The 24,154-nt window shown below is 40.0% G+C and overlaps 1 protein-coding gene across 4 annotated transcripts in view; it reads left to right on the top strand.

The window, feature by feature from the left end:
- The window catches only part of LOC149184280 (uncharacterized), a 219,133-nt gene that overhangs the window by 107,376 nt on the left and 87,603 nt on the right, over positions 1-24,154 (top strand). The window lies entirely within an intron of this gene.

Raw genomic sequence — 24,154 nt, 5'->3', positions numbered from 1 at the left:
AACTGTTGCTTTATGGGGTACTAAATCTGAATGAACTGTAACATTATTGTCTTGTTGTTTATGGGAGTCTGTTTCAATCTTCTGAATAGAAATAGGTTTAGAATGATGACTCCACTGCTGTAATTCTTCTTGCAGTAGCTTTGTCTCAAGCTGCAAAAACTCAATATTCTCTTGTACATTATGCAAACAGGTTCTAATGTCAACAAGAGAAGCTTTGCTTATTCTAACTGTACCATGATCAGAGGAATGTATCAGAGTTTTTAAGAACTCCAATACTTCACCAATTCTAGCTATTTTATTCGTTGTCAAAATTACACTAATAACAACTATGAACTTGTACTCGCAATATGTCAATACAATTGGATTTTACAACAGATTGCAATTGTCTTCAAAAATAGTGATGGCTCTCGATTTCAGTTGTGTTTGGTTATATAAGCTTCATATTCCAACACATTTGAAATAACATAAAGTAATCAATGCCATATAAGGAGCATGAATCGACAAGAAAAATGACCAACACATAGGATGCTTTCATATCATATGGTACCACACATTCATACCTTGTATGCCCATCACATGGCATATTATTGATCCACTATATATACACATGGTTTTCAAAAAGAAATTATAGCATACCAAGACTTAGTTGCTGTACGCTGCAGGAGTTTTCAACGTTGCATATATATAAGCGACAACCAAATATATTCTATGCCACAGTTCGTAGTTTTCGAGTTCAATGATCCTCAACAACAAAGATCCTTTGCCTTCCCCGACGTAGATGTCGATATGTGAGGAAAATATTAGGTCGCAGCTTTTCTCACCGAATGTATGAAATGATGAGCAATTTTCTCTTCTCTAATGAAAAGCCAATGCATGTCCTGTTTTCTATCTCACACAGCAAAGAGCATCACCATGCACCACAATTCACAGTATTCAACGACCATAATCAACGCAGGGTGTGAAGAGGGTTCAATGTTGCTTCAACGCAGAGCTCAAGAGCAACACTCCAATGCACAGAACATGATTTAAATAACGAATAGCATATATACCCACAGACCAACGCAAAGGATGGATACATAATCGAGTTCACCAACACCATTCAACACACATTCCATCTTCATAACCAGCGTAAAGACTTTTAACGAGAGTCATTCATCGTATCAACATTGTTCAATGACCAGCCTTTGATTAGCGTAGCATAGTGAGCATTCAAAACTCAATGCAAAGGGAATTAATCGCTCAAGTGAGTTGCATCTACAGTGGAGGACTAAACAGGTCCCGTATATATCTAAGTAGCCAACAACGGTAGACTTAAAAATATCCCATCAGTTATTGAAAATGACGGATCAAGAAATCGACTAAAGATCATTCCCTTGAAAATAAAGGTACGCCATTAAATTCCACGACTATGCATTACCCTTTTCAAAAGAGATGAGCTTACCAGATCAAATGCGAGCTCAGGAACTGAGACCACACATCTTTAAACTGATTGTAAGATTCAGCGATGAGGTCTGGGTACGGTTGAAAATCAGCCCTAGTTATTTCTGGAAAAACTCTAGAGACTGTGATCGGGGCAGACTCCACTGAATTTAGGGAGCTCGATGGCCACCATGCGCCCCAAGAGGCATCTTAACTGTAAACCTCAGTGATTATATATATGCATCTTCGGTCCTCAAAAATGGCTAATGCACAGTCAATTTTACCAATACCAAAGACATATTTTCAGAGGTCGAATCAACAAACTTCTACATTTAGCTTTGAGCTTCTGCGTTCAGCTTCCCTCTCAGCTATTCTCACATAAAATTCACCAGCAAGCATATCTTTTATGTAAATATTCCAGTCAATACTCATTTGAAACGTATCGAGGATCAACTCCAACGACAGGGTAAAACCCAATGCAGAGAGTACATGAATACCATCAACGTTTCAATACGGAGCATGGTGGTCCTTCACGCAGCATACCAAATCTCCAAACTCCTGAAAACAACAAAGAAACCGGTGAACAGAGGTATATATCATCAGCGTTCTGATACGTTTCCACTCCCGCAGCAGCAACACTCCCTCACAACAGCACACTCACAGCGGCATTCTCAACAGTCCTCAGCGGCAACACTTCTCAACACCCACAACAAGCTGCGCTGACGCGACAATGGGCGATTTGTCAACCCTGAAATACAAATGCATTGTCAATTTCTCCAATAGGGAGGATGCACAGAAGGCTATTGCATTCTCAGAGTCGAATGGGTGACTCCTAGACAGAAATACAAGGAATCCCTTCGACTGTAATCGAAAAAATGTAAACGCAGACCCCAACCTGCTCCACTTCTAGAAAACAGAGAGACAGAAGTGGGTAAAGAAGACGTTATGACCATACAGAAAAACCGTGCCAACTGTTAGGAAGATGGCGCAGACAATGATTATGGCAGAGAGGTCAGAGGCAGCGGATTTCTGGCAGACAATGAATTAATGGAGCGTTACAGGTAATGGGCAGAAATGGCAGGTCTGAGCAAGGAGCGGTTTTAATGCACATAGTAAAACGCTTTATAAGGTGGCAATTATGATCAACTCTGATTAGGAGAAAGGCAGAATTGACATGTATATAGAGACCACAAAACAAGTGGCTCACATTGGAGCAAGACCAGTAATCGCCCGCTCTGATACCATGTTAAACACACATGGGCAGCAAATGAATATGAAAGATAAAACATGAGAATGCATTTTTATTAACAAATGATTTACATTATACTACATGTTGTGACCGTTGGGTTCCACATCCCAAGGTTTCTTGGACTCCTTTTGTCTATTCGGATTCCACACTAACCCATTGAGGATTAGGTGTCCAACAGTATCTGAGTTGCAGTGCAACAATTAGCAGTGGCAGTGCTATAGGAAGCATGATGCAGCATGATGAGTGGGGTTGCAGTGCAGATGCAACAGTGGCAGTGGCAGGGCCATGGGCAGCAACACAGATGCAGAGGGAGCTACCGTAGAGATGTAGTAGTGGCAATGGCAGGGCCATGGGTAGCAGTACATGATGCAACAACGCACAGGATGTTGGGCAGTAGACCTAGCATCAGCATAGGGACCAATGCCGGATGATCAGGGTGATGCTTAGTGAGGAGTATTACTAGAGCACAGTCCTCGCTAAGAGGGAGTGTTGATTGGGGGTAGCATCGGATGTGCTCTAGCCACGGAAATTGGTGGCTAGAGCACATCCAATACCTAAAAATGGTTTGGGCAGATTCTAAACAGTTTGGGAGATATTAAAATAATTAATATTATTGATGGAGTCCCTAAGTCTAAACTTAGGTAAAATAAAATATTAATGTGAATTAATATAAACTGTGTTAGACGGGTCCAAAAGTCATGGATCAAGCCAGAGGTAATCTTAGCCTTTGATTAGGGACTTAATCTTGGCTGTTGAATTGTCAACGAGAAAAGTATAAGAGGAGGCTTGAGGGTCACTTGGAGAACACACCGAGTTGATCAAGATTTCAATTTTCTGGGGCAAGGTTTGCTGAGGAAGTCGAAAGAGTGATCAGAGTTGCAATTGAGGGGCTGTGAATACAGAAGTAGAGAGAAAGAGATAGTACCGGGAGGATTAGCACAGAAGCCGGGAGAGAGGGACGCAGAGCCAGCTAGAGGTTCACGCAGAGCCAGCCAGGAGCTACGTAGTGCCTTAGAGAGCCAGCATAGGTGATGCAGAGGCTCTAAGGGTTGACGTAGTGCCTCTAGAGGCTGACGCAGGGTGAGCTAGGGTGACGCTGGGCAGACGCTGGGCCAGAAAGGGCTGACGCAGTCCCTAGAGGCTGACATTGGGGTTTTTGTGGGGTAGATTGGAGCTAGGAGCTGTCAGTGTGTTTATCTGGGGTTTCAGCAGGAACATCTGTCTCCGACTGAGAGATACTATTGCCGAGATTATTCTCTGTTGGGTGAGCTAGTTTTGGCACCTATATTGTATTCTAAAACTGCTTAATAATTAAAACCCTTAGATAGTTGCACTGGTTTTCCCGTGTTGGGTTTTTCCAGGGACATTGGTCCAAAAACAATGGTGTCACTTGTGTGCTTGTTTTTTTTCCGTCAGTTGATGGTATGTAATGTGTTGAGCAAGTACTTGTATTTATTTTCAGTATTTACATGGTAAATAACTTGTTAATTAATCAGAACAAGTAGGCAGAAATAAATCATAAAAGTACATGAAGGGTTTCTAACAGTTAGAATTAGAAATTCTGACAGATAATTTTCTTCAGATTATACCTTCAACTATACTTCTCTTTGCTATAGATTTTAGACTTCAAATCTGGTGCTTTCATTTTTGTGAGAAGAAATGCCTCTATGGTTATGTGTACATAGCATATCTTGTGTCATGATTTGGATTTCATTGATGCTATTTCATAGGACTTGACCATTCTATAGGATGAGAGAGCTTAGACCTTATTAAGTAAGGATGAGACTTGTGCTTGCACAATATCTTGATGCAACACTACCACTTTAGCTATAGACCTTTGATCTTTCATAAGGTCTTGGCTTTACACAGGGATCATAATCATGTAGACTTGGCTTTGATTCAAGGAGAAATACAGTCATGTTTTTGTCCCAAAGAAGTTCAGATCATTGTAGTCAATTACGAGGCTCTCTCTTTTTGCTCACAGAGAAAATTTGGATCATCCACAGAGCTTGAACTAGTTCTTCCTTAGTTCGGATTTAGATATATTTCCACAAAGGTGACAAACTCGGATGCCATTAGACTACCTTACCATAGAGATGATGCTCATATTTTCATAGATTGGATTGACTAATGCTTGAATTGAATATTACAGGTTGTAATGTGGATTCAAAATTAGTTCCAATCTTAATAAACTTCGCATAGCTACCTCAGATTCGTGTGACAACCTTCGCATCAAAGATATCTCCCTCAGATTCATATAGTTTTTGTAGAGAATTAGATACCTCACGAGTCATAGGTCTTTCCAGGTCGACATATTTCCACAAAAGGTAAATGCCATAGGTCCACAAAGAGTATAGAGGGTAAGTGCCACAGAGAAACTCACATTGAAATTGGTGACAATGTCTTCAATTTGGCCTTCCAAATCTTCTAGAACAAGTCTAATGATCCAATGTTGTTCTACAATCCTAGCTTTGATCCCATGTTGAAATTTGTTTGCAAGTAAGAATTTATAATCAAGATAATTACTTGTGACAATTATCTATGTTTCTTTTTAGTATTAACTTCAATTACTTATGTTATCAAGCAATTATACATTCAAAGATATAAAGAAAGTGCACAAGACAGAAGAGACACCAGAGGTAAGCGACACGAGGGGAAAACCCAACAATCATTTCCTTATAGATTCTTCGTCAACAAGAGAAATCCAAGTCAAACTAACTAGTGATCCAAGTGCCAAGTCAACCCTCCAAACTCTGCTATGTTTCCTTCACAAGATGGTCAACCAATCACAAAAGTATAGTGCCACAGTTAGCTCAGAATACCATAGGAGTATGTTGCCTCAGAAAGCTCGCATCATCACAAAAGGTAGTGCTATAGGAAGTTTGCATTATCGCAAAACAAATTACTACAAAAGCTCGCATTATCACATAAAATAACTTGTATTCTTACAGGAGTATAGTGTCTCTTTCATAGTAGTAGGTTGCCTTAGATATCACCCTATTATTCTCCCTCTGAAATCTCAAATACATGCCTCTGGGATGTCTCAGATATATGCTTTAGACATGTCTCGTATATGCTTCAAAAAGCTTGCTTTTGTCTCAGAAAACCCGCTCTTCATGCTTGAGAAGGATGCTATGAAATCTGTTCTTGATGGAGACAAATTGGCTCTATCTATAGTTGTTCGTTCATGCGAAGAGACATGTCTCTTGGGCAGACCGACTTGTCATCTAGACGACCGACTTGGCCAACTTGGAGGGCAAATGATATGGTCAAAAATTCAAATTTTCTTAAGAACATGCCCTTCATTTTATTTTGACCAAAACAAAGCATGAAGAAAATGCTAGAAAATAATAATAATTTTTCTTTTTGTCTTTACATAAAATACATATTGATACAAGTACAATGACAGTTATGAAGACCGAACCTAGTTACAATTTCAACATAGATTGCAGGAGGTTGGCTTGTGTTCTTGCTTGCAAGCACATGGTTTCACTCGTTAACAACCACTGCCAGGTTTGATCTATGTTGTCAAGAGTTGAGGTTGCAATGTTTTGAATTTGTGGGCATACACAACATTTGATCAGATTGTATGGTAGTTGTTTTCCAGAGAAAAAAACATAATTTTTATTAAAGTAAATAAAAATTACATTTTGTAGACACACATAGTGTGTATGCAATCCTAATCCCAAATATGTTGGATACATAAATCAAAATACAAGGCATGCAGGTCTGCTGAATAATCTCATGAAAAGGAGCCACAAAAAGCCTAGCGATAGGTATCCAGTATAGTCTAAATCCAGTCCAAACGGAACCCATTAAGTAATGGGCCAATTACAAACCCAACATAAACCCCTTATGGAGTAGAGGTGAGGCTTCAAAAGAAAAAAATAAGCGACATCATTGAAGGAAAGATTGGTGAACGCCGTCGCCAAAACTTGAGAGACAAAAGCCAAAAAAGAAAAAAAGAAAAAAAAGAAAAAAGAGTCGCAATGCCCAGAAGGAGACGCCATAGCCAAAAATGAAATCGCCAGGAACATAGGAGAAACAACGAGAAGGAGAACACTGTCATGAGACCTAAAAATGTACCATTGGCGATAGAAGAAATAGGCCCCAGGGCCAAGACTTGAAGCTAACACTAATCTTTGTCGAAAGAAAACTTCCTCACAGGCTGAAAATAGGACGGGAGTGTGGACGATGGTGAGGACCCCTAGTCATCTCAGGAACTAGACCACACCGTGAAAGAAGACTTGCAAAAAAAGAAAAGAAAAAAAGTCGCCCATCAAAGATAGTCGGAGATGTATCAACTCCATATTAAATTTGAGAAAGAATGGACCAAGTGGCGAGGCGGCTAGGGTTCCATCGACCCCACTTCACACTTCATGCTAAAAACCACCCGGAAAGGGGGAAAATGATAATATATGACTACAAACAGAAGAAGGGAGAGGAAATCACTATGAAAACCAACAAGAAAAACCCATTGGTCAGGGAAGCCGCTATTAAGGTTTCACTCCTCGCACAACTTAGAGTAGCCTAATAAGATTGTATGGTAGTTACTGCAATGTTCAGTAAATAAGATTTACTGTAAGGTACACTTACATAAAAGCTGGACCTGTAGAAGCTGACACAATAAACGCTAAGTCAATTGAACCCATGCTTGCATGTCTTGTTCTTGCACACAAATGCAAACTTCTATTGGGCTTTCAGGAACTTTTCTGTGGTCCTAGTGTGAGTCTATGCTAGACCTCTTCTATAAAGCATAATCTATTGTAAAAATTGCATGTTGACTTAAGAAGTTGATTACATGTTCTAAAATTAAATAATCTACAATAGTAGTTGATATAAATTCCATAAATTAGATTGCTATGTTCAAATATGAATTACAACTGGTGAAGGGTGAATTGCGGCAGACTTGTTGGAATAAATTGCTACCATGAATGTATCAACTGTGTGCAATAAGGATTTAACATTTGTATAAGAAGAATTTGATAATTTTCAATGTACAAAAGTAAAAATTTGAGGGTCGAAACTTGAGTTTACTGTAATACAAGAGAATACAAAGAAACATGTCTTTGGGTCAAAAGATGTGTCTAGGCTTGGGAGGAAACAAAAATCCTATGGCTGTGATGGAAATGCATGCACATTATAGGAATAATTGGCAGGTTGAGGCTTATTGGAGGAAAAAGTTGTGGAATATTCACATATGTGAGTCTTTGATCTCTACACAAGTTCTTCCATGGCTATTGTTATTCATTGTAGTCTATGACAAATGGTATGATGAAGGGTCTCTCCTTAGCAAGGGATCCTACAATTGTGCATACTTAATCTCTACCTAACTTATTATCTTAGGGGTATCTGCACACCATACACACTCTATGAGACTTGGATTAGCCAAGACATTACTTGATAATTTCCTTTATAAACAAATCTATAACTTCAAGACCAAGGAGGAAATTCTCCAATGTCTAGACGATGTCACATATGATATGTTTACCTCGGGAAATTCATATGAGCAAGAGTGAAGGTTCTTGACAACTATTTCCTCAATGATTGGGACACCATTTGTAATTTAACTTAGTGAAGTAGAAAAATAAAGAAACAAATTATATTGATGTTGGTGAATGAACAAAGATCAAGATGGTACATAACAAAACAATGGGAATCTGAGAGTGCTTGTATGGTAATGTATACTACATTGTAGGAAGAATTGGAAAAGTAGTTAAGATTTCTGATGAAAAGTGGTGGAAGCCTTACTTATCTTAGGGCTTGATCTATCTACAGGGCCATTTGTGTCTATCTTGCTATTCATTATAGTCGACAATCAATGTTAATATGAGGGGTCTATCCCCAACAAGAGAAGTTGTAAGGGTAACTACTTAATCTTATGTAACTTATGTCTTAGGGATATCTACATAGTAGGTGGGGCTTGGATCAACCAATACATGAATTGATCATGGCATCATAGACAAAATAATAATGTTAAGACCAGTGAGGTCACCATTTGTAGTACAACTTACTGAAGTAAGCAAAAGAAAGTAACAAATTATATTGATATTAATAAATGAGCAAAGATTAATGGGATGGAAAGTACATCAAACAACAATGGCAATCTGAGAGTGCCTATATCTATGTATGTCACGGGGTTCAGCGAGCCTAAACTTTGAGGTTTAGAATTAAGCGAACTTCAAAAAATTTATTAGGGTTCATTAAAGTTCGAGTAGGTTCGACATTTATATGTATATTAAGGTTTGATAATTGTGAATATCTCGGCGTTCAGATTTGGTAACAACGAATGTTAGATAGACGGGTGTAACGATCGAGGGAAAATGAGTTCCATCTCTTGCAACGACGATGCCACTGCTAGTTGGGCACCTTTCATTGCAAAATATCCACAAACCAGCTTGCAACTGAAATATGAGTGTTGGGCTTAAGACTTCCTGTGACATGTGGCTTAAGAGTTTAGACCACTAAAATACTCTAGTGTTAAACTCCCGGTTTGGTAGACTAGGGCGTGAACTGGGGCTGTGGGCACCACTAGTGGCGGCTCAAATCCCCATCTTTTTCTTTCTAGTTAAGCACCCGCTTGTTGCACCGGTTTAGTCCCTCTGCCGCCCAACTATTGTTAAATGCTAACTGGAACTAGATGCCAACTGGAACTGTAATGATTGTAAAACCTAAGCTAGTTTCCGAGGCCTTACTACCTCGTGGCCTTTAGGAATCATGTTACTATTGTACCAAATACAAAAGAGTCCTCGGGCGCCCTATGCCTGAGTCACTTTAGCACGCTGTTACGTAGATAAGATTGGCATGAGATAGGGTTTCATGATCAACTCACCCCAACTTTCTAAGCCCAATCATTTTTCCAGTGGAGGGTGGGAAGTCATTGTAAATGGGAGGAAGTGTGGAAAGGTTAAAAGGTTAAATGGCATGTTATAGGTTTAAAATGATACTCGGGTGTATTCATACATAATAAGGTTATAAAATTAATATATATAAATATAAATTAACATATTTTAAATTATATATCATTAAAATAATTATTTTTAATATATATTTTTAAATTATATATAATAAAAGATATTAGGGGTAGCCTCACTATAAATTTTTTTAATCTCACATATATTATAAATTAATATAACTTAAATTTATAAATTTATTAATACAAATGCAATATTAATTACAAATGAAGATAAAAAAAATATAATTCTAAATTTTTTTTATATATTTTGAAAATTTCTAATATGTATATAATCAAACTTAATGGCGAAACATCATATGAGCTTCATCGGAAAATTCAAATTCAAATCGAACTTAATTGTTGTTGAACTCGAATTCAAATCCGAATCATGTGACATTGTGTATGGCAATGTATACTACATTGTAGGAAGAACTGGCAAGGTAGTTAAGGCCTATATGACGGAAAAGTGATGAAGAACTCACCTGTGTTAGACTTTGATCCATCCACACAGTTGTTCATATCTATCTTACTATTTATTATAGTTGAAGATCGATGTTAGGATGAGGGGTCTATCTTAAACAATAGATCTTGTGAGGCAACTTATGTCTTAGGGATATCTATATGGTAGATCAGGCTTGGATCAACCAAAACATTACTTAATAATGGCCTCGTAGACAAAATTATAACATTAAGACTAATTAGGAAGTTCTTCAACGTATAATTACATCTAGATGTTGTTGCATGTGACATGTCTATCTACGAAATATACACAAAGCAGATCCCTCATCCTTGTTGAATATCAATGTTAAGATGAGAGTCTATCCCTAACAAGAGATCTTGCAAGGGAAATCACTACATAACTTATATCTTAGTGATATCCACACATTAGATGGGGGCTTGGATCAACTAGTACATTACTAGATCATTGTCACATTGACCAAATTATAAATTTAAGCCAAAGGAGGTTATTCTTCAACATATAATTATATCTAGATGATGTCACTTGTGACATGTCTACATGTGAAAATATACATGAGTGAGAGTGTAGGTTCTTGAAATCTATTTCCTCAAAGATTGGGTTACCATTAATTTAGCTTATTGGAATAGAGAAAAGGAAGAAACACATTATATTTTTTTTTCTAAGTTAAGATAATCTATTGATATAAAACAAAAATGTACAGGGAGGACTATGCCTCAGCAGAGTTTAACATAGTGTTTCAGAATATATTTGGATTGCCCCAACATTGGGGGAACCAATCCACAAAAACAAAAAACCAGCAAGGGTATCAGTTCTTGAGACCGGAAACAACCAAGGAACCAGTGAGGTTTTCCCATGACAAAGATCCAGACAAAAGACCAGATTCGAACAGAAACTAACAAAAACAAAAAGACCAAACAGAAGACACCTGGGATCCACGTCATACTATTTGAAATCATCCGGGATGGGTTCCTCAACAATTGGGCATGCCCAATCATTCGCCTCGTCCATCGACACGCTGCCGTGTGGCTCACTTCCACTGCCATGTGGCTCATCCGCCGGATGGGCATTGCCATGCCTGCCAGTCGCCACCTGCGAAGCTAAACTGTCATAATCGATACCACCTGGGGAGCGTTTGGTAGCAGAGCTACCACCCTCAGCATGTGGACTGCCACCAATGTTCTTGCCATGCAGAGAAAAATTACCTTCGTCCAACAAGTTCTTCCTTGTGTCTCTGCCATTGCCGCGTCTGGGGGCTTCCTCTTGCTGCAAGTCGGAATTTTCCACCTGAGAAGCAGACTGCTCATTGTCTTCTGTGAAGAGGATGGAGATAGTAGCGGTAATTACAGGCCTGTTCAGGGTGCTACAAAATCTAAATTGGGTTGAGTGGGGAGCAGGATGAAGGGGCAAGGGAAAACTAGCAGAGTGAACTGCAAAATCACCGTGATTTGCACCTGAAGACCGAGCATGACCCCGTCCACTTCGAGTACTAGGATATCTGCCCGAACCATACCTCTGGGGATGATGCAGTTCAGGGGAGGGAGAGGAGGCGGAGGGCTCAGGGTGCGGATCAGTCTGAGGGCGAGAACTACCTCCCCGAGTTCCGCCTCTTCGACTTCGCATGCGATGCCGCACCATGCTGGAGATTCTGGTTGAATGATCAGAGGGAGTTATGACAGAAGGAGCGATGACAGAGGGAGCGCTAACAGAGGGATTGTGAGGGGGAACAGGGTCAGTCTGGGCAAAGGTTAGATAGCAGAAACTGGAATGGGAATGGTGATGCCCATTTCCAAAATCAACGTAGCAGACTAACCAGCAACGACGCCTAGTTACAGTGCGGGAGCTGGGTTCAAAAGCTTGGAGCCGGCAGTTGCAGTGGAGCAGGGGAGAGGGTGAGACAATGAACCGAGGTAAATCCATGTCCAAACAGTTAATGACTTTTCTTCGATTCGAGCCTGCATTTAATGTCACTTGCGGTGTGTCAAGAGGGCGTCTCAGGGTGGTATGGGGAGAGGCGCCATTAGCCAAGTGGCCTGTCCTCTCGCTGCTGGTATTCATTGTTGCCATTAAATCACTGTGTATCACCCGCATGCAGGTGCTCTCCTGCTTCCCGTGCCTTCTCTTTCTCTACTAATTCATTGAATTCCTTTATCTGAGCCTCCGTGGCTATGGTAGATAGCGCGTTTGCATTCAAAGTAGTGCTACTCTCCACACCTATGTTGGCAAGAAGGTCAACCACCTTATTGCCTTCCCAACGAATATGTTTGAAATTGACTGCTCTGTGGGTCCTGAGCCAAACCTCAATAAGTTCCAGTCTTTCCGCTAGTCTCCAACTGTTGCCTACTTTGTTTGAGGGAGACCCCTGTAGAATTTTATTCACCATATTTATTAGGATTTGAGAGTCGCCTTCAATCATGAGTGGGAAGAAACCATGTGAATGAGCTAGAAGGAGCCCTTGCCATAACCCTTCGAGTTCTGCTGAGTTATTTGTATCCCATCCATTTGAGCCTATGAATGTTAGAAGGGGAGCGCCTTTATGATCTCTGAAAATTCCTCCAAACCCTGCTTTGCCTGGATTGCCTTTCGAGGCCCCATCGAAGTTCAGTTGAATCACATGCTGGGGTGGAGGAAGCCATTTATCTGATATTGTACTTTTTGCTACAGATTTAGCAGGGATTTTCAATTCTTGATTCCATTGTAGATTCCAGTTGTTCCAGATATTCTTTTCCTGTGGCAGGGAGGGAAGGTCGTCGTCATGCCAAGTTTGAAGTAGAAGAGTTTCCTTGAGGTTTTGGCAGACAGTGTTCCATATGATTTCTAGAGACGAAGACTGATCCTTGAAGATACGTTTATTCCTCTCTTTCCATATAGTCCACATGAGAAGGCCAGGGATGAGCTTCCATAAGGAGTTGAGTATCTTACTCTTATAAGGATTTCTTGCCCAATTGCGTACTGTGGTAAGAATGTCTTCTTTAATTCTGCTGTCCCTTTGGCATCGAAAACTGACTTTTTCCCAGAGCTTGTGAGCCAATGAGCACGTATTCATGAGGTGCCAGGTGGTTTCTTCATCATGTTTACAATTGGGACAGATAGAAGGTCTGTGAAAGTTTCTCTTCCTCAAATTATCTCAGGTGAGGATTTTGTTTTGACAAAGCAACCAAAGGAAGGTGGACACCTTCGGCCAGATGTTAGGGGCCTAGATAGTGGTCCAGAGTGGACCTTTGAGTGCAGAATCTTTTATGATTATGTTGTAAGCTTCATGCGTGGTGAAAATTGCTCTTGCTTCATAGCCCCATCTGAACACATCCTTCTTATCTGTGTATCTTATGTTTCGATTGGAGAGTTCCGTTCCCAAGATTTGTTGGTCGGACGCCAAGCCGTTCCTGAATCCTTGAGATATGGTAGGTTTCCAAAATTGATTGATCTTATCATGCCTTTCAGTTTCCCAGTTAGGAATTTGGTGAGTATTGATCAATTCTTTTAGTCTATGTTTTTGCTGCCAGGAATCTTCCCAGTACCTTGCAATAGTGCCGTCCCTAACTTTCTAGAAGCTGTGCTGCTGGATTAAATTTTTGTGTTGCTTTGCTACATTCTAGACTAGGGAACCTAGGCCTATATTAATGAGTTGGATGAGATCCTCAACAGGTCTGTTGTTGCCATATTTTGTTGTCCATAGAGTGGCCCAGGGAGTATACGGTGCTGTGAGCCAATTCCACCAAATGCGTGCTCCCATAACTGCGTTGCTATGATGTGGATCACGGAGCCCTGTCCCTCTGGAGTTTTATGGAAGACAAACTGTATCCCATTTAACCAGAGCCCATTTGCGATTCTTTCCTGAGTTGCCCCACAAAAAGGATCTTTGAAGCTTTTTTATTGCTTTGAGGACCCATTTTGGCGTTGCCAAGACAGAGAAGAGATACAGCGGCATAGATTGTAAAACCGCTTTGATTAAGACTAAGTGACTAGCCATATTGAGGGACCTGTGAGTCTAGGAAGAGAGACGTGTTTCTAATTTTTCTAGGAGCAGATGCCAAGATGAGTGTTTCAGGGCAGTATCGGTCATGGGTGCTCCTAGATAGTTGGAAGGGAGAGCAACTATCAGAAAACCAAGGATACGAGCAATGGAAGCTTGGGTTACTGCGGGGGTATGAAAGAAGAAAATTTGGGATTTGGCTTGGTTTATAGAAGCTCCAGAAGCAGCTGAAAATCCATTCAACAGGGATTTTAACTTGCGAGCTTCTTGGACCGAAGGATGGCCATAAAGCATGTTATCGTCCACAAATTGCTGGTGAGTAAAGGTAGGGGAATTGGGAAAGGAGAGGTCTCGCAGCTGCTGGGAGTGAAGTGCTTCTTTGATACATCTACCAAGACCTTCCGCCATGATGACAAACAGAAAAGGTGATAAGGGGTCTCCCTGTCGAATTCCTCTGGAAGGATGAAAAGGGGAGGAAGGGATGCCATTAACTAAAATGGAGAAGAAGGTGGATGAAATGAGACTCATGACCCATCTAACCCATGGGGGGGAAAGCCAAAGGCAGTTAACATCTTTTGTATATAGTTCCAGCTTAAGCTATCAAAGGCTTTAGAGAGATCTATTTTAAGGAGCATACCTGCTTTTTTATGCTGCTTCAAGGAATGGATGATCTCATGCGTAAGAATAATGCCATCCGTGATCTGCCGGCCTTCCACATACCCTGATTGCTCTGGCGAGATAAGTAACGGGAGTAGCGGTTTAAGCCTCAATGCAATGACTTTGGAGACTATTTTGTAGATGACATTGCACAACGCGATAGGCCTGAATTTATCAGGGGTTCTAGATTGAGCTTCTTTAGGAATGAGGGTGATGAAAGTTTCATTCATGGAGGGAAGCATCCACCTATTGGATCTGGATTCTTCAACCACCTGCCAGACTTCCAATTTGATCAAATCCCAGAAATTGTGAAAAAAATTGGAAGTAAACCCATCTGGGTCGGGCGCCTTTCCTTCTTTTAATTGATGTATCACATTTTCCACCTCCTATAAGGTAATTGGTTTGAGTAGCAGCTGATTATGTTCCTCAGTGATTACCTTTGAAATAGACTTGGTTATTTTATCAATGGCCTCAGTTCTATCTGAGGCTCATGATGAACCTGCTTGAAGTAGGTGAGAAGTTCTTGCTCTATGTCTGCGTGGTATTCTACTCTTTCTCCTTGGCTGTTCTGAATATGAGTGATGGTATTGTTCATTCTCCTTTGAACAGTAGTACGGTGAAAAAACTTGGTGTTTCTTTCACCTTCCTTCAGCCACCTGACTCGTGATTTTTTCCTCCAAAGAACTTCTTCTTGCTTGTCTCTTTCTAAGATTTGAGATTGCAGGTGTGTTTCCTGCTTCGAGAGCTCCTTTGATCTACCTTCTATGATGAGCCTCTATTGTAGCTCTTTCATTTCTTTATTTAAAGCATTTTGAGCCTGAAAAATATTGCCAAAAGTAGACCGATTCTATTGTTTGATGTGGAATTTGAGGTTTTGCTGGAATTGAAACATTTGAGAGCCCTCCAATGGTATGTAGCTTTTCCAGACCATATTTATGAAGTTACTGAAGTCTGGATGCGTTAGCTAGAAAGCTTCAAAGCGAAAGGGCCGACGAGCAGTGTTACCTGGATTTGTCCGTTGAAGTGCGTTTGGCCAATGATCGGATCCTGTGAGGGGCAGGATTGAAGCTGAGAGGTCTCCACCTAAATAGATTGCATTATCAGAAAGCAAGAAGCTGTCCAATCGTGAAACAATTTGATGAGAGCCAGCTCTTTTACTGTTCCAGGTAAAAACTCCATTATTGAAGGGCATATCAATGAACCAGTTGTTTTGGATGAAGTTTTTTAAATGAAAACTCTCCTTATCAAGTCTATTTCTGCCTCCCCTTTTTACTCCAATTTGGTTATCATGTTGAAGTCCCCTCCTGTGATCTAGAGCGGGTGGGTTCTATCAGCATTTATTAAGGATAGATTATTCAGTATGTCTATCTTGTGCATGGCTTCATGTGGAAAGTAAACATTTGTTAAGTGCCCATGTATATTTGTCCCTATTATATGGAAGGTAGCCTGAATAAAATGCTTGTTCGCCTGCATATTGGAGAGTGTGATTGCATGTGCATCCTAGATGATTGCGAGGCCTCCTGATGCCCCTGAGGCATCCACGACTATTGCATTACTACCTGGCCATGCTTTTGCTATGGTTCTTTCCAAAGTTGTAGAGTTGCATTTAGTTTCTTGTATGAAGAAGATGTTGGGTTTCTCCTGCTGAATCATGCTTTTTATCAACCTGTATTTCCCAGGGCTGTTGAGCCCTCTAATATTCCATGAGATGAGCTTCATGATGGGGTATTGGGAAGGGTGTTGTAGTACTTCGTGAGCTTGGAATATCTTCCCGATTCCACCAACATTTCCCCAATGTGAATGGTTCGTTGGAGATCTGTTTTCCTTCCTCTCTTTTTATTATCTTTGATGAGGTTCTTGCCATCCCATTGACTTCCAGTCTGTATGCCAAGGGTTCTTTGTTGCTATGCTCTGGACAAAATTACTTCCATGTTTTCCAACTGTCTTTCTGGAATCTTGTCATAATTTTTTGTTTTACAAGCTTGTTCTAAGCCTAGTATATCCAGATCTCCTATATCTATGCTTTCTGGTTCCTCTTCCATTTTCTGGATTTCATTTCTTTCCTCTGTATTTTCCTTTGCATTTTTGAAAGCAGTCTTTGCGCTGTCCACATCCATGCTTTGAGTGTTCCAAGCGGGAATAACACTGGGAGAGGGGGAGACGAGGTCAATGGCGTGTTTAGATTTCTGGGGTAACTTGGTGCTGGTGGAGGCTGAATGGACTTTTGACTTAGGCTGCTCCTCAGAGGGAGCAGGGGTTTCAAGGTTGTTCAGCTCTGGTTGGGCCAGGGATTCAAAGCTGTTCCTTGTGGACGACCCAGAGGGGTTATCAACAAAAGTCTTGGGGTTCGAACCAGATTTTCTGGGATGCTTTTTACGATGGGAGACTTTGGTGAAGCCTTTTGCGTCAGATTTTCCAGAGGGGGATGGGGCTGAGGTTTTCAGATTGGATGGGCAATCTCGAAATAAATGGCCAAGTGTGTGACATTTCCTACAGCGGAACGGAACATGTTCATAGTCTATTGATTGGATCCATTCAAAATCGTCATGAAAAAGGCTTACCGCATCCTGAAGAGTGTTGCTGAGATGCATGTAAACGCATATTCAAGCATATGAGGTGTATCTTCTGAGCTTAGTCTCCTCTGCAATCTTGAGGAACTCACCAAGGCCATTACCAATGTCTTGTAGTGAAGCCTCATCCCAGTACTCGAGAGGGAGGGAGTAGAGGCGGATCCAAACTGGCGCCCAACTAAGATCTTCTTTATCTGGGTTAAATCTTTCAACCCAATCTCTTAGATACAGTCCAGCCGTGTTGAAGAAATATGACCCTCCATCAAGGATTCTGTTCCTATCCTCTAGACAGTTGAAAACCGCCGTGAAGAAGCCCTTAGGGCCCAACTGCAGGGTTATATGTCCTTTCGGCTTCCATTTGGCTGCTATCCAACCCTGCAGTGCTTTTTCTGTGGGCCAAAAGCCAATAAACTTCCCGATCAAAGCATGATCCTTCATATATTGGATTTGAGTGTTAATCCTACAGCTTGGTAGCTCAATCTTTGGCCTCTTGGCTGCAACCGGCTTGCATGTGGTCGAAGTCACTTTGGGATTCGCGTTAACTGTTTCCTTGTTTGTTTGTGAGTTCTGTCCTTCTTCCGTTTCCCCCTGGACGGTTTGTTTGCAGGCTTCCTCATGCATTGGAGTGTGTTCATTTTCATTTGGGGGAGGCTCTGCGTCCTCGCCCTGAGGGAGACTCATGATTCGCGCGCCTCCCTTGTCCCTTATGGCTTGTCGTTTTGCTGTAAGAGGTGGCAGAGTTACTGCAAACTTTGCAGGTTTGCCGTAGCGGAATAGTCCTAAACTCTAAGCCACCATGAATGCCAGAGCTCTTCTCTGTCCAAATTTTAAGAATAAGCATAAGAAACACATTATATTAATGTTGACAAATGACCAAATTAGGTCAGTGGGACTAAAAAGTATGCCAAGCAATAATGACAATGTAAGAATCTCTGTACGTCAATGCATGCTACATTAAGGAAGAATTAGAGATGTAGGCTAATTCCTTTTAGATGGAAATGTGGTGGAATATTCACATATGTTAGGATGTGATCTATCCATAAGTTCCTCCATGGTTCTCACTATTCATTCTAGTCAAAGATCAATGTTAGGGTGAAGGGTCAATCCCCAACAAGAGATCCTACAAGTGCAATATTTAATATGTACTTGACCTTATATCTTGTGGATGTCTACATGCTTGATGGGGCTTGGGTCAACCAAGACATTACTTGATCATTATCTTTGTATACAAAACAATAACTTGACGAAAGAAGAAATTATAGTGGAATATTTACATATGTTAGCCTTTGATGTATCCACAAGTTCATCCATGGTTATCATGATATTCATTCTAGTTGAACATCAATGCTAGGATGAGGTGCCTACCCCCAACAAATGCAATTCTTAATCTTCTTAATCTCTACTTATCCTTATATATTAGGGATATTTGCACACTAGATGGGGCTTGGATCAATGAAGACACTACTTGACCATTGCCTCTATAGAAAAAAATGCTAACTTTAATTCTAAAGAGGAAATTATGGTGGAATATTCACATATGTTAGGCTTGGATCTGTCCATAGGTCCCTCCATGGTTATCTTGCTATTCACTCTAGTTAAAGGCTAATGTTAGGGTGAGGGGTCAATCCTTAACAAGAGATTCTACACATGTAACACTTAATCTCTACTTGTCCTTATATTTTAGGGATATCTTCATTGTAGACGAGGCTTGGATCAACCAAGACATTACTTGATCATTTCCTATAAGTCAAAACGATAATGTTAAGACCAATGAGGAAATGCTTCAACTTATAATGTTATCTAGATGATGCCACATGTGACATTTCTACTCGTGAAAATATTCATTAGTGAGAATGCAGGTTCTTGAAAGTTATTTCCTTCAATGGCAATGAGAGTTTACCTTCATCTCTTGGAAAGGAAAGACAAAACCATAATTTAGACTAGCAAAAGGACAAATAAAAAAATAAAAAAGGGGTAGAACCAAATAAGTAAGCCCTAGACAATAATGTAGAGACAAATCCTGCATAAAAGGAGAGGATGAATAAGCACTAATGTAATAGAAAAAATAGGCTTTATAGATAACATATAGAGGCTAGGAAAGAAAATAAATATCAATTTGTATCGTAGTCAAAGGAGAAGCTTTCAACCTTGTTAACCACATGAAAGTTCCAATGCTAAGGCATAATGATGTCTTTTGGAGAATGGTGTGGGTTAAGAAGGTTACACTTGACCATCATGGGAGAACATCAAGTGTTCCTTGTCATAGCTCTCCTAACATCCAAGGTCAACAATTTTTTATTGAAGAGAGAGATGTGGTGAAGGTATTTGCTAGTGAGATTTGGGATATGATCTAGGGTGTGGGGTTTTCCCCCCAAATTGTGCGTCGAAGCTAGCATGTATAGGTGACCTTGTTATTAACTTATTAGAGTACAAACTTAATGATTATATATAGTATCGTAGATGGTTAAGTTAGAGAGTACACTTTATAATAAAATTACTGTATTATGACTAATTTTGCTTAGACTTTATGTACTAATGTGATTGATATGTTTTGAGATTATGAAGTTAATCATTTGAATTGTTATCTCCTTCATTTCTCTTTTTTTCTACTTCTTTTACATGCATTCTTTGATATGGCATTAGATACATAGATGAGTTGGACATTTGGGACATGGTAAAGGTCATATAAGTGAGATCAAAGGATTCTGGGAGCATATCAACTAGGAATCATGGCCAAGGCATTAGTTAGCTCACATAGAGTAAAAGAGGAACCATGAAGGCGAGACAATGAGAGATGACATGCTTTCAAACAAACACAAGCATAGTTAGCACCTCAAATTCAAAAATAAAGGTGGCCTAAAATTTTGAAATATTATAAAGGAGAAGTAAGTATTAAATAAAGTTGAAGGGTATCGAACTTAGTGAAGTGGGAAAAGTTGTAAGTAGGGATGTGGTTGCAAAATTAGATTGTAGAGGGTTGCAATTGCAAGTTGCAAATGAATGTAGTGCAAAGCAATTCAAGAACAAAGTGCATGTGACAATATAACAAGGTGTGGGATAGGGAATATACACTTGAAACATGTCGCAAGTACTCAAGTTTGAATAATAGTGTGCACACATGTGGGACAACTAAAAAACATTGGAAAAAACAATATCGAATGAGCTCAAAATAACGAGGAACAAGCCACCACTAAACAATGTAGAACCACAAGCACAAAGAAATGTAGTATAGATCAAGGAAATCTTAAGACAATGTTGAACATGCACTTGGGACTTTTGCTTAACTCGAGGCAAAAACATATAAATTTGGTGCAAAGAAATTGAATACATGCACAATAGTGGTAGGTAATCCCCATTACAAGAACTCATTTGACACGTTAAAATAGGCATGTATAGGCATAAATCCTGATGAACAATCACCTAGAGGACGAAACACAATCAATCGCCTTTAGGAGGAACAAAATTCAACCACCATTGGAAGGAGCTACAAACACCTATAGGAAGAGGTGGCAATGATTTTATTTTTTGTTATAGAAGAATTTTGGTAGTATAATATATTTTGGGTGGCAATGCAACTTATACGTAAAGAAATTAATTTTGTTGTGGAAAATTGTAGAAATTAGTTTTGTGTCACTGTAACATGGTTAAGGCTAGGTTGCAGAAAGCACTAGCCTAGAATGCGTTTCAACTTGGAAATGAAAATGAAACACAGAAACATGTTCGGTACATGCCTGAAACGCATTTCAGGCCGTATGGGCAAGTTTCACGAGGCTGAAAGCCTTAAACACATCCAGTATGGCGTGAAACATGTTTCAGGGTTGTACAACCACGTTTCCGACAAAAAGGGCAATTTTTTGTTTGTTTTTTCTTGTAACTGTTTTTTTGGCAATTAAAATAATGTGTGGATGTTTCTAGATCAATGTTGCACGAAGCGGGAGCGAAGCGGAAGCGCGGAGCGCGGAAGCGTCATTTTCCAAAAATCTAGGGAGCGAAGCGTCCGCGGAAGCGTCTGCTATATATATATATATATTTATATTTTTTTGCATTTATACTCAAAACAAACATCCCAAATACCAAATTAATTGTAGAAGACATGAAAACATGCATATTTTTGCATAAATCAAGATAGATATGGCATCCATGATTCCATTGTAGTTACTAGTATGTACAACAATCATCTATATTCTAGCTATTACAAACATACATCAAATTTTTAAGCATATTATAAAACATAAAACATTTAAGCATATTATAAAACATAAAACATAGAGCATATTATGATTTATCTAGCAAGTGAGCAACTGTCAACATTTGTCATGTCCAAAATTCAAATAATAATGTTTACAAAATATGTCACTTGGTCACCGCCAAGCCAAAAAGGTTCAAAATTCAAATTCACAAGTCTACAAGTCTAATGAGTAATCTATGACAAAAAGAAGTAGATTGTGAATATATCTACTAATCTCTCCTCCTTCCACCACGAATAGAACGTGATGGCGGGCCTCCACGTGGTGGCAATGAAGAAGATGGTCCCTGTGTAAGTCGTGGCACTGGAACTGATGAAGAAGAACCTCCTCTAGTAGAAACCAAGGGACCAGATGGGGGTGGGGGTGGTGGCATATCAACACCCGTGTCATCATCCTAGAATCGCTCAAAAAATTCATGCAAAAAAAAAACACTAGTTAACAAAAAAATTAAAAACATGAATTCTTTATAAGGGAAAATTGGAAAATTCATACCACAATGGACATACCTGGATAAGAGAATCCTCTAATTGCTCTAGTCGCAACACTCCATCCTCCAAATTGGGCTCCTCTGGATTCTTGTCCCAAGTCAACAAGTCTTTATTAGACTTTGCATCTTCACAGTAATGGGACAACAATCGCAAGTTGTAATGAACATAAACCAAGCTCTCTGCCCGGTCTAAATTCAACCTGTTCCTTTTAACACTGTGGATGAAAGAATAAGAGCTCCAACACCTCTCTGCAGAAGAAGTGTTTACCACCTGTGATAGCACCCGCAATGCCAAACTCTGTAGAAGTGGAGTAGGCCCTCCATGCATGTTCCACCACTCAAGAGCAAAAAAATTCTCTCGATCTTGAATTGCATGCATGCTCGAAAATGGACCAGTGTTGCTCGTATAGTTGCTCACGTGTCTCCGTACCAATGCAGCCTCCTCCTCATCAGGGATTAATCTACTCAATGCAGCCATATATTTTTCGTGAACCTCTTTATCTTGGTGTGGTTTTCTCCTGACTCCCCCCCCAGGTGCTGGTTTTGAAAGCCATGATGGATGATAGTATTTAGGTGTCAAAACATATGCTAATGCATGCAATGGAACATTTAGCATATCCCATCGTATTACCACCTCTTCACGAATATAATTGTACAAGGTGGTATCTCTAGGCTCAACAATGTCTTTAATCTGCCCCAACATGCTATCCATTTGCTCATACACCTCCCCAATTACTGGTCGATCTGAATCTGCAAACTTGATCATGTAATAAATTGGTTTGGTGAATTGCAAAACATATTTAACCTGTGACCAAAAGTAACTGTCAAGAACAGTGTCCTTGACTTCATTAGCACCATCTGTGTCATTGTTAATTTCATCCCATGTTTCAGCACACACCAGATTAGTTAAAGCTTGTCTCACCCTCACTAGCCGCCTAAAGGTGAGGTAATAACTAGCAAATCTTGTCTTTGCAATTTTAAGCAATTGCAACTTGGAGTAAGTGCCATAGAAGTAGTTTACCCTTGTATGCCCTGTGATGAATTTAATGAGCTGCTTCCCTTTCCTGTAAACCTCAGCAATCCACCCACAATCTTTGTGTTTCACAATATCATGCATCAAAAGGTTCAATGTGTGAACCAGGCACCCAGACCAAAAGATGTGTGGATGAGTACGCTCAATAATTTTTCCTGCTAACTTACAATTTGCTGCATTATCTGTGATCACTTGAACCACATTATTCGGACCAACATCTTTGATTGATTTCAATAGGAGATCTGCAATGTTTGGTGCAGTTGCACTGATGGAGGAGGAGTCATGAGATGCAATAAATACTGCACCACTAGAAGAAACACCAAGAACATTTATCAAATGTTGGTTTCTAATATTTGTCCACCCATCTGATACAATGGATACCCCAAAATCCACCCACTCATGTGTAAAACGTGTCAAAGCTCTTTGAACCTTAGCTTTTTCTCTTTCTAATAACACTGTTCTAGCTTTCTCATAGTTGGGGGCCTTGTATCCTTTTGGGGCTTCATTGATGGCCTTTACCATGTCATGCCAATAGGGAGAGCGAAGCACATTGAATGGTACACCGCAAGCACAAAGAAAACGGACTATCTTTCCATCCACATCATCCCTCCCAGCAACATTAAGGAAATCCCCTATTGTTTTTCTACCTCCAGAGGTTGCAAAAGTACCATGAGGAGATGGGCAACTACCAAATTTAGAGGTTGCACTTGATTCAGAATGAGTTTTTTGTTTCTTGTTTTTTCGTTGTGCAGCCATCTCTATTTTGATGTATTTTTGTCTTTGTTCACTTGAAATGTTTGGGCAAATGGTTACCCCCACGGAACCCTTTTTTTCATCACTGTCTAGCACCCCACAAAGATGCCTCCTCAGACGGGTATATGAACCCGTATATGGTTTTCCTCCATGACAACCATGAGGGCACATCCATTTGTAAGATCCACCACCCTTTCCCCCTTCAAGTTTGGTCACATAGGTCCACAAGGGATTTGATGTACCTTTCCCATCTTGTGCTTCAGTGTCCTCTTCAAGTTCATCCCCTTCCTCTTCAAACCCTTCCTCCTCATCATACATTGGGTCACTACTATT

This window comes from Pinus tabuliformis, chromosome 3_2 (assembly GCF_031772625.1).
Source record: "Pinus tabuliformis cultivar Carrire ecotype Pingquan chromosome 3_2, CPIR1, whole genome shotgun sequence".
Classification (NCBI taxonomy): Eukaryota; Viridiplantae; Streptophyta; class Pinopsida; order Pinales; family Pinaceae; genus Pinus; species Pinus tabuliformis.
Note: the sequence above shows the minus strand (reverse complement) of the source record. Positions and strands in the feature narration are given on the sequence as shown.